The sequence below is a fragment of the Lycium barbarum genome, chromosome 2, assembly GCF_019175385.1.
Source record: "Lycium barbarum isolate Lr01 chromosome 2, ASM1917538v2, whole genome shotgun sequence".
In the NCBI taxonomy this organism is placed as follows: domain Eukaryota; kingdom Viridiplantae; phylum Streptophyta; class Magnoliopsida; order Solanales; family Solanaceae; genus Lycium; species Lycium barbarum.
This window is the reverse complement of record NC_083338.1, coordinates 115,686,154-115,698,562: the sequence shown is the minus strand read 5'-3', so window position 1 is coordinate 115,698,562 and position 12,409 is coordinate 115,686,154.

The following is a 12,409-nucleotide window of genomic DNA, read 5'->3' as shown; positions in this document are numbered from 1 at the left end:
ATAAGTATAAGGAATCGTGGATAAAAATGAGTGAAAATGTGTAATGCCTCTAAAGAATAAAAGATTTGTAAATGGACGACTTAATATTTGCCTAGCGTCAAAATGTGGATTTAACTTAATTAAAATATGTATTAGTGTACACGAAACAATATAAAATGTAAGTTGTATTAAGAGTGTATAAACAATATAAAATAAAGGATGGACTAGTATGTTTGCCTAATCGTCAAAAGTGTGAATTTATTTAACAAAGTGTTTATACCAAGTCAATTTAACCTAGTTATGAAATTATTGACGGCCTAAGTCTTGCCTAAAGCGAATGACAATTTTAAGTTTAACAAACAAGGCGACCAGTAAATAAATATATCAACCCATCATTCCAAAAATAAAGTTTCCACTTTCCACTATACTATGAGTTTATGTTTTGTACAGTTATAAAAAAATGCGGAAAGTAAATACAAACAGTGATTCGATGAAGTCTTCGGGTTCCTTCCGAGTGTCGTCTTCGATATGTATCTCCGGGTACCTGTATAAACACTTAGTAAAAGTGTTAGTAAGAGAATAAATAACTATCGAATGAATTAAAGAAATAATGAATATACTTAAAATAAAAAACCCGTCTTTTGTACATGGGAGGCCTTGGAAATCAACGAAAATTTCTTCATCGGCCATTATCAAGGATAGTATCCATTCATTATTTAGATTAATAAAAACAACAAGGGGTAAAACGGTCTAAAATCACCAAAATAGTAGCGGGAAAGTAGCCAAACAAAGCAAAACACCCAATCGAGCAACACGGTAGCAAAACAGTTCAGCCAAAACATTGAGACTACACCCCAAACAAAACAGAATATCAACCAAACGTATTTCGCCGGAAAAGCAAGTTCCGCTCAGATCCTATTCAGCACAAGCAATAGATCATATAAAATCAAATGAACTTATTTCATCGAGGAAAAACAGAACCAAAGACACAGAGGAAATGGTGAGACGGTCGTGGCGTTGCTTCAACGGCTTTCGCTGGAGCAACGCCGGAGTTCGATCTTTCCAACCAAACTCAAAAATGGTGGGAAAAAAGAAAAAAAAACCCATATTTTCAGATCTGTAAGAAACTTCGGCCAGATCTGGTGGATCTCGTTAGAGCACTGACGGGGAAGAGAGGAAAGGGGATGAGGTTGTGCGTTGGTGGTGGCTGTTTGGTTGGAGTTCACCGGAGCTCCGGCGTGGTGATGGGTCGTCGGGGATGGCTGGTGGAGTTATTGTTCGCAACTCCGGTTCACTGGAGATGGAGCTCCTCGCCGGAGCAACGGGAGGGGGAGGACGAAGCGGGGGTGTTGTGGTGCGTGGGTTGTACAGTGGTGGTCGGGGGCGATGGGAAGAGAGAGAGGGAGACGAAGTGGGGCATCGGGGGTGGTTTGGAGCATCGCCTGGTGGTGGAGGTGAAGTTCACCGCCGGCGGCGATGAGGGTGGTGGTCGGCGTTTGAGAGAAAAATGAGGGGAGAAAAAAAATGTTTAGGAAAAAAAAATCTGAGTGTTGTGTAGTAGATGGAAAAATTAAATTAACCCCTCTTTTGTCCAAAAAATAAAAGAACTCCCCCCCCCCCCCCCCCCCCTTGTCCCCTTACCCCTTTTAACCCATGTTTAAAAATGCATTAACCAATGGATCAAAAACCCAACCCATCACTTCAAATGTCAACTTTTTTAAAAGGTGACAAAACTTTGACTTGATCGAATTTTTGCTCTGCGTTTAAAAATAATACATGTATAAATATAGTTAATTAATACATGTATAAATAATAATGTAAGTATAAAATATAAACATTAATGTATAAGATATAAGAATGTACTGCTATAAAATAAAGAGACAATTATTAATTGCACAAAATGGTAGTATTACGCTGTACATGTGCAAAATAATGATTCTTGAAAAATCACAATAAATTGATAAAATTCCTAAAATAAGGATAATCATCAATAAATTGTCGAAAAATGTAAAAATGTATAAAAAAAATGTATTTCGCGCTCTTTAACGAATCAGGGCCCCCCGAAACGTTAATTTTAAGCCCGTCGAGCCAAAATTAGGTGTCAACAACTACATCAACCCCACAAAATCAAGTGTAGAAAACATATAAAAGTTCATCTAAGCCAAGAAATCTCAAAGGAAGTGAGCTAGGGTTTTTGTGCAAGAAGAGAATTTCCACTCAAGGCTTAATCTTCCATTATCTAAGGTGAGTTTTATGATCATTCCATATTGTTTTAGGTGTTGAAAGGTTAAAACACTTAGATTGTAGAAGGATATAGGAAATGGGTCATGAATGTGTGAATAGTGTCATTGTTGAGTAGTAGTTTGGGGTAAATTATGAATATTGGTATGTTGTGATTATAAGTATGTTATGAACGACACGTAGAACATGGAATAAGTATTATATGTGAGAAAATGCAATAATGAATTATGACCATGATTATGGAGAAATTGGAGTGAAATTGTGAAATGTGGATAATATAGATGGATGATGATTGTTGCTTGTGATATTGTGAATGTGGTTATCAATGTTTGGGAGTTGATATAGAATATGGGGAAAGTTGTATAAACAAAGGAAATGCTGCCCAATTTTCTTTAGCTTTAGTAAGCACGTTTAAGTAATCAATTAGCTAATGTTAACGCGAATTCTCTTGAAGGTAGAAACGTGGGCATCGAAGGAGAACAAGCAAGCGATAGATTAGTTAAACGGAAAAGGTATGTGAGGCTAGTCCTTTCTTTCTATGGCATGAATCCTATGACATGATTTTTCCTTCTTCTCCATGAATCTCCTACATCCCGGAAAACTAAGAATCTATGTTCATGAATAGCCATATGAGATAAGAGTTATATTATGAGCCTAATGATAATGATGATGAGCTTGAGTCTAAAGATTATAGAGTTCATAATATGATGTTCCTATAAAGTTAATGATGTTGTTTATTGTATACACTCACCTTATATATTATTTCCTTCAAGGTGAGGCAGAATACTTATAAATGTTCCATAATGGAATCGGGGATTCACGACCTTATGTCACCTCGATAAAGTATATCTATCTTTGAGTTATTATGCATGCATTATGATAAGTACATGTTGATGATATTACACCGCGCCTATATGGCCGGGCAGCACCGCTAAGGCGGGCGGCTTATAGATGATTACACCGTGTCTATATAGCACGGGAAGCACCACTAGTAGGCGACATGAGATGGTACCCCGGACACGAGAGGCCTGGATGCAGGCTAATGATTATCACACCGTACCTATATGGACGGGCAGCTTATACATTTATGCATACATGATATGATGATGATTATGAAGTAAGCCAGCATACATTATTTCTTTTATAAGTGACAGTCAGATACAGTCGCTCCCTATTTGATGCTTCCTTTATCTCATTTACGTATTACTATTATTACTTATACCTCTCACACTCAGTACAATGTTCGTACTGACGTCCGTTTTCTTCGGACGCTGTGTTCGTGGCCACAGGTAGACAGGGAGGTGATCTTGATCCAGACTCGTAGGAGCTAGTGGCTGATTTGAGAGCACTTCATTGTTCCGGAGGTGCCTTGATTATTCTTTTGTGTATATATGTATATTTTGGGCACGACGGGGTCCTGTCCCGTCCCTATGTCTAGCACTCTAGTAGAGGCTCGTAGATACGCAGGTGTGGGTTATATGGTCTCACAATGTTGCTATTATATATATATATATATTATTATGATAGCCGAAGGGCTTATGTATATAAAAGTGATTATGTTTCCAAATGGAAAAATGATTTTTTTTTTTTTGTGATTCGAGTATGAATTTGATAAAAGAATGCTTAATGAGTGTGATGAGCAGTAGAATGAGTGGTTCTCGGTGGTCAGCCCCGGGTACCCGTCACGGCCCCTAGTCGGGTCGTGACAGAACCGTTTCAGCAATATCATCTTCTTGCCAGCTTCTGTAGAGGCAATGTACTCTACTTCAGTTGTACAGAGTGTGACACCCTTCTGCAACTTCGACTGCCATGATATAGCTTCCCCTAAAAATGTGAACAGGTATCCAGTAGTAGATTTATGATTATTAAGATCACTTGCCATATTAGCATTTGTATAACCCATTAAGGCTGGATCAGACCCTCCGAAACTCAAACAATCTCCAGTAGTACCTCTCAAGTACCTGAGTATCCACTTGACTACTTCCTAGTGTTCTTTTCCAGGATTTTCAAGGAATCTGCTAATAACACCAACTGCATGAGAAATCTCAGGTCTAGTGCATACCATTACATACATTAAGCTTCCGACTGCTGACGAATGAGGAACTTTGGTCATGCTCTCTTTCTCTTCCTTTTTTGTAGGACACATCTGTTTGCTCAACCTTAAATGACCAATTAGAGCGTGCTAACGAGTTTATCATTCTTCGTGTTGAAGTGTTCTAGTACACGTTCAATGTACTTCTCCTGAGATAGCAACAACTTTATGCTTGTTCATTCTCGATCAATCTTCATCCCCAAAATTTGTTGTGCCGGGCCCAAGTCCTTCAGGTCAAATGAATTGGTTAGATCTCCCTTCTACTTGAAAATCATCTCCTTATCTTGTCCTATAATTACATGTCATCCACATACAACAACAAAATAATAAAGTTGTTGTCAGAAAATCTTTTGAAGGTATACACAAGGACCAAAATCGGTCTTTGTGTAAGTTTGACTTTTCATGAATGAGTCAAACTTGTTATACTACAGCCTTGGTGCCTGCTTCAACCCGTAAAGACTCTTATTCAATTTGCACACCATGTGTTTCTTTCTTGATACTTCAAATCCTTCTGGTTGCTCCATATAAATCTCCTCTTCAAATCTCAGTGAAGAAATACAGTTTTCACGTCCAACTGCTCCACTTCAAGATCTAGGCTAGCTGCTAAGCTCAAAATGGTTCAAATAGAAGTCATTTGACAACAGGTGAGAAAATTTTGTCAAAATCAATGTCTTTCTGCTGTTCAAAGTCTTTTACCAACAATCGAGCTTTGTATCTGACCAGCTTGCCATTTTCATCTTTCTTGAGTTTAAAGACCCGCTTGCATTTGAGCAGACTTTTACCCTTTGGAAGCTCAACCAGCTTGTATGTGCCATTTTTATGTAGAGAATCCATCTCTTCTTGCATGGCTTTCATCGACTGGCTCTTTTCTAGATGAGAAATCACCTCCTTCAGACTTTCTGGCTCCCCCTCATCACTAATGAGGACATACTCTGAGGAAGGGTACTTGGATGACTCTACCTTTGCCTTTTTGAACTCCTCAGAGGTTGAGATTGTTCTTCTTCTTCCTGAGTACGACATAATCATCAAGTTGCTTTCACTGCTCAACAATCTCACCAGATTGCTCCTCCTGATCGGCAACCTCGTTGATCGTACTTTCTGCATTCGTGGGATAATTAGAAGTAGAAGGAATAGTAACAAGGTTAGGGACTATACCATTATTTTCCTTCTTTGACAGATCATCAGCAGTTCCAAATTCACTTTCTCGGAAGACTACGTCTCTGCATCTGATGATTTTCTTCTTTATAAGATCCCGCAGTTTATACCCGAACTCTTCATCTCCATATGCGATGAATATGCAGGAAACAGAATTATCATCTAGCTTCGTTCTTTGCTCCTTCGGTACACGTGCAAAAGTTCTGCAACCAAACACCTTCAGATGCGAGTAAGACACCTCCTTGTTGGTCCAAACTCTCTCTGGGATGTCAAACTCCAATAGAACTGATGGACTACTATTGATCAGGTAACAACTTGTCCGAACTGTTTCACCCCAGAACGACTTAGGCAATTTAGCCATTCTGAGCATGATTCTCACCTTCTCAATAATGGTGCGATTCATCCTCTCATCTACACCATTGTGTTATGGGGTTACAGGAACTGTCTTTTCATGTCTGGTCCCATGGCTTGAATAGTATCCTTCAAATTCCCTTGAAGTGTACTCACCTCCATTGTCAATGCGGAGACGTTTTAGCTTTCGACCTGTCTCCCTTTCCACTAGAGCATGAAATTTCTAGAAAAATTAAAACACCTGATCTTTGGTTTTCAAGATATAAACCCACAATTTTCGTGAAGCATCATCAATAAAAGTAACAAAGTATTTGTTACTGCCCATTGATTCTATCTCCAATGGACCACAAACATCAGAATATACCAAATCAAGTATATTCAATTTTCTTTCAGGCGATGTCTGAAATGAGACTCTATGCTGCTTGTCAAATAAATAGTAGTCACAAGGTTTTATCATTATACCTTTGGCAAAAGAGATGAGTGATTTCTTGGCAAGAATCTACAATCCTTTCTCGCACATATGACCCATTGTTCTATGCCATAAATCTACAGAAATCTCATCCTGAGCTGAGTTCAATTCCCCTCGAAATATTTCTGCATTTGTCATGTACAACGTGCCACGAGCAATTCTTTTTGCAATCACCAATGATGCCTTGGTAAGTCTCCATTTTTTATTTGCAAAATAGTTCTCATATCCATCTTGGTCCAAAGCAATTCCCGAGATCAAGTTCAACCTCAAATCAGGTACATGGCGCACATCCTTCAGAACCAATGTGCATTTGACATTTGTCTTGATACAAATGTCTCTGATCCCCGCAATCTTTGAGTAACTGGTGTTACCCATTTGCACAGTCCCGAAATCACCTGCTACATATCTACAAAAAAGATCTTTTACCAGTGTGGTTTGGTAAGATGCTGCTGTGACAACCACCCATTCCGACTCTGCCCCTGCGAAGTGCATACATTTTTCTTCATCATTTATGAAGAGAACAACATTATCATTGTTTTGCACTATGGTAGTTGTGTTGTCGTCATTCCTCTAGCCACTGCTTTCACCTTTGCCCTAATTTAGATTTGGACAATCTCTTTTTTAGTGATTTGGTTTATCGCAATTATAGCAATTTCTGGCTTTTGACTTAGATCGGATCTTAGACTTCCCGCGAGCTCAAGATCTACCATAGTTGCTCGAACTCCTTTGGTAACTCCTGCCTCTACTTTCTGTGATGAGAGTCTAACCATGATTTTCAGGCTTCTTTCTCATCTTCTCATTGAGTAAAAGAGCTGATGTGACATCCTTCAGCTCAATTGAGTCCTTACCATGTAAGATAGTTGTTGCCAAATTGTCAAGATGATGGCAACGTGTTTAGGAGCACGATGGCTTTATCTTCCTCCTCGATCTTTACTCTGAGGTTGGCCAGTTGCGTGATTAATCCATTAAGCACATTTAAATGTGACAAAAAATCCATACCTTCGCCCATATGTAGAGCGTATAACTGTTTCTTTAGGTACAATTTGTTTGTCAGCATCTTGGACATGTATAGGTTTTCCAACCTTGTCCAAGTACCACATGCGCTTTCTTCATCGACGATGTTATTGACCACATCATCTGCTAAGTGCAACCTGATTGCACTAGCTGCCTTTTCATCCATTTCCTCCCAATCCTCAAGTTTAATGGATTCAGGCTTTTTGTATTTGTCGCGTAGTGCCTTGTGCAAACCTTGTTGGATGAGCAAATCCCTCATATCCTTCTCTGCCATGTTAAGAAACCGCTATCGCCGTTGAATTTTGCTACCTCATACTTTATTCCAGACTTTTTTTTTTACCGTGTATAGTATGACCGACCGCAAAAAATATTTCTGTAAATGAGCAGAACCTGTGCTCTAATATCAGTTATTAGGAATAAACCCGCCACAGAAATAATATTCACGGTATTTACAGCGGAATAATAATGCAACACCGTGACACAGTTAATCAACAAGTATAAAAGGAGTGATAATGACACTAAGATTTTTACGTGGAAACCCAAAAGGAAAAAAATCACAGGCCGAGAGGAGAAACTGATATCACTATAGCAAGGACTTTACACTTTGTACGTTTGAGTAAAATACTCCAAAGACCACTACACAGTCAAAAGAAATAACCCTCTTTTAAGATTTTTCACCTCACTACAATATCGCTCACACTCTCTATGTTTCCTCACCGATTATTTCTCTATCTGTGAATGCCTCACTCTTCTTTATCTCTTTGTTTGGTGTGATTACAAATGGAAGAATGACTCTCTATTTACAGGAGACCAAACTTGGCCTCCAAGCGCAAAAAGAAAAAAGGAAAATTTAAACAAAATTTGTCTACCACAAATTTTTCTTTTGGCTCCAAATAAGAGTTCCAACCAAGTAATTTGGCACATTCCAATTACAACCAAATGGGATGGATCTCATCAATAAAAGCGAGCATCCCATTTCCAAGACATTTAACATAGTTCCTCACGCGGATACCGAAGAGGGGACCCAAAAGAGTCCATTTACCTTAACAATATTTCGTAAAAGAGTGAGTTAGCAAAGTTAGACAATATTGGAATGGGCATAGGAAGTAGGAACATGTATTGATGTATCAGATTTGTTAATGCTCCCAGGTTGATGCAATGTATTCCACTAGTTGCTCGAAGACCTGATTATTGGTGTATCGACCTGTACAACATGAATTGAAATTGGAACCAGGTAGGTTTTCTCCGTAACCCCCTAGTAACTAAAAGTAAACAACACAGAAAAGCACTTATTTTTGTCGGATCCAGGAAAGCGAAGAAAAATGGGATGTTTTATTGATAGGAACAAAAAAGAGTTTATATATGTTACGATATAAACAAGAATGCTCATCAGAGCCACAGGAACATGTACCATATGGTATACAAGAATTTTCACCTTGTTGAAGGTCTAATGGTGTTACCCCAAAACAAATAAATAGTCATCGTTGTGAGAGCAACCGAGATCCGATGAGAATTTGTGCGTAGCTTCTGGTCTTTGGCATAAAAAAGAAGGTTGTAATAACGAAACAGACATGCAAGAATTTGGTTTAGCTAGTGGAATAACAAAGACATGGATCTATATTCAATACACAATCAGAGGATTTCTCCTCAAGAAGAAGAAGAATTCCCCTTGATTTCTTTTTGCTCCGCTCAGCATGGTGTTCAACCAGTCAGTCTCACAGCCAGACAGACTTATACCATTACACTTGCGTGCAGAATCTTAGCTTGAGCCTACCTTCTCACTCTTCTGTTACTCTTTAGGAGGCATCTGCCCCTGTTAAACTACTCACTTGGCAGTGTCCCCCTTTTTCCCAGAATGACCGGTGCGCGGTTTGGCATTCTCAGATTCTTAGATGATAGAGTGGTCTTTCAAGATTAGTCGTTGTGTGTCCCACCTCCCACCTATCATACACATTCGATTAATTAAGGTTGTCACTGCGAAGCTATAATTAAGGTGCACGAAATCTTACTGTCTAGTTTTTGGTACTCCGCATATTCATGGAGAATTCAATTACATCGTGTTCATGTCGGAAACAGCAGGCAATCATTACACCATTGGTTTCAGCAAAGAATTTACTAAGTCAGAATGTCAAGACAAATCAGGTTCAATAACTCCAAAAGTACCCCTCCCCACTTCCCTCCTCCCTATTCCATCCCACTCCAAAAGAAAAAGAATTGTGCTTGGCAGCAAAATAAATCAGTTTGTTAGCTCATGAGCCTGTTTGGATGGGCTTAAAAAAAGCAGCTTATAAGCTGTTTTCAGCAACTTATAAGCCAATCCAAACAGGCTCTATAACTATTGAAGGACAAAAGGGGAAGGAAGTCAAGGAACTTAAAATGGAAATTGGAATTGAATGCAAGTGTTGGTACTGGTAATAGTGATGCATCTCTGATTTTATTGTGTGGGTCCCTGATTGATGCACTTTAATAAATTCAGTCATGCAAGTTCTATAATTTAGAAATGTTTCACCAACAAATCAATAATTGCTTGCATATGTATGATAGCATCAGCATCTCATAAAATTTAATGTGATTTGACAGGGTCAGTCAGTAAAAATAACACTATAGAGAGGTCTGGACCACGTTTCTAATGCCTCCAAAAAAAAAAAGCAATCCGTATTACTCATAATTAATGAGGAATTCTGAGTTTCAATCGATCCCTCTATCAAGTCCCAATTAGAAATATTTTAAAGAATAAGAGACATAATTCAAATTTGAGGTAAAACTTTTCTCAGCCTTTACAGAGTTCTTCAGCTAATTCACACGAAATCAAAGGTCGACTCATTGAGCAACTTATATCAATCACGCAAGAATATGCTCCTTTAAAACTGGAAAGGCTAATCACAAAGAAAATGCATTCATAAGTTTGGTATAGAACTGTCAACCTCATCATTCCCTACTTTCTCTTTTTTGTTTTGCACGCCTATAGAGAAACTCCAAAAGTAACAGCCATCAGTCTTTTTTTGCCATCCAGCCATCAGTCCAATAATAGAAAAAAATAGCTACTTCTTCCGTCTCAAAATATTTATCGCAATTTTTATTTACACGCTTCTTAAAAATCATTTATAAGGTAGCATTTGAACTATTTTATTCTTTTAACATATTTCATCATGTAATCTCTCTCAATCAATGATGACAACCCCTTAAATGTTGCTAATTAATACACGAGTAAAATGGGAAAAAAAATATTTAATTTTATCTTGATTAAATAAAAAGACAAATATTCTTAATAATGACGGCAAGTATTTTGAGACGTAGGGAGTATTAACTCATATTCCAGGAAGAGTGCAATTATTCTTAATACGAGAGTTTTTTTCTTTCCTTTTTAGCTGCCTATGGTCAGCGTTTCTCAAATAATTGAAAAGTATATTAGTTTATTGATTGTGCAAAATACTATTACTCCCCAGTTAAGTTGCACTGAGGGTGAATCAAGCGAGAGAAACAGAGAAAATTAAAGAACGATTCAATCAAACAAGACAAGATTTATTACACATCAAAGAATTGACCAAGTTATGGGGTCCACAATTGCAAACACACCCCTCAATTCTAGTCCCCACTTCACTCCTCATCCCACTTGAAAAGATAACAAGACAAAGTTAGTCATTAATAGGAGGCAGCAGGTAACCAGTAGAATAACCGAAGTGACATGAACACCGCAATATCAGGTAACTAACTGGCCCGGACACCACTATTTAATTTACTTTTGAAAGGCAAAAGGGGCTGGGAAGGGGCAGAAACTGGAAAAATTGGAAATTAATGTGATAGTAGGCTCCAGGAATTTTCCTATTATTTTTTCACCTAGGTTTAGATACAGAAGAATCTCTTTATTTCTTGACCGCGGATTCTCACATTATTTTCTTGAAAAGATATTATATCATCGTGAGAGAGTTTAAAATGAGTAATGTTGTATGAAAAATGAATGATAATAATGGTGGTAGGGGCCATGGTGTGATTACAAGTTGATGTCTCCCATTTGTGCAGACCAAATCTAGTGACGTTTGTCTTTCACTGAAAAAAGAGAGCTGTAAGCATAACCGTCCATACCACATTTTTGCATTAAACTACTACTACTAGCATTGTGGGAGGCCAAATCCCTTCCTCTTTAGTTAGCCATTTTAACAAAAAAAATTCTAACTTCTAAACCAAGGAAGAAAGGCATGACTTGTAGTATTTCCCTTCTTTTATTGGTAAAGAACGTTGATAAACATCTAAGTCCCTTTTTTTCATTTTTCTTTTTGTTGAAACAATGTAAATAGACTTAACGTTAGATGTGGCCCACATTATGTGGGGTCACACATTGGTGTACGCTAAAATTTAACGCAAGCAGTATTGACTTATTGGTGCAACTGATCAGCTAATTATACATGAGTTTGAATTAGAGGTTGTGTAGTTTGACTTCCACGTTCCTCTACCTAAGGGTAAAATAGGCATTTTATAGTTAAATTATTACTAATTATATAAAGATGTACAGTAATCTTTTTTGGGACTGACTATAAACGAAAGAATGTCATAAAAATTGGGAAGGAGGGAGTACTATGTTTGGTTTGATTTTGGAAAATTTAATTTCCACATAAAATTCAGCATTAAGTTATACAATGTTTGATACTTTTTTTTCCTCATAAATAAGATTTGCATAAGTTATGCGAGAATTTATGCATTACTTTATATGGGGTAGAATGTGAAATAAACATATGTGTATTAGTTACTTGGATTAATATTCTAAAATGACAAAATTAACCATCATAATGGTAAAAATATTTATTTATCTTATTTAAAGAATAAACAAATATTTTATATTATACATTGTACAGTATAGTAGTAAATCGTAATATAACAATCATTCAATAGGAAATAATTTATGCATTATTAGGCCTTATATTACTAATCCCTACTTAATTTATATGTGAACCAAACAAACCCCTAATTATTGTTTACTTTGTAGATTATTTCTTTATACATTCTTTTTTACTACTATAGAGTGTAGGGTAAGTGGAGAGGGGGTCTGGCTTTTTGAAAGGAGAACAAAAAGGTGAGTGTAACATTGGACTGAAAGATACATTCGACCAAAT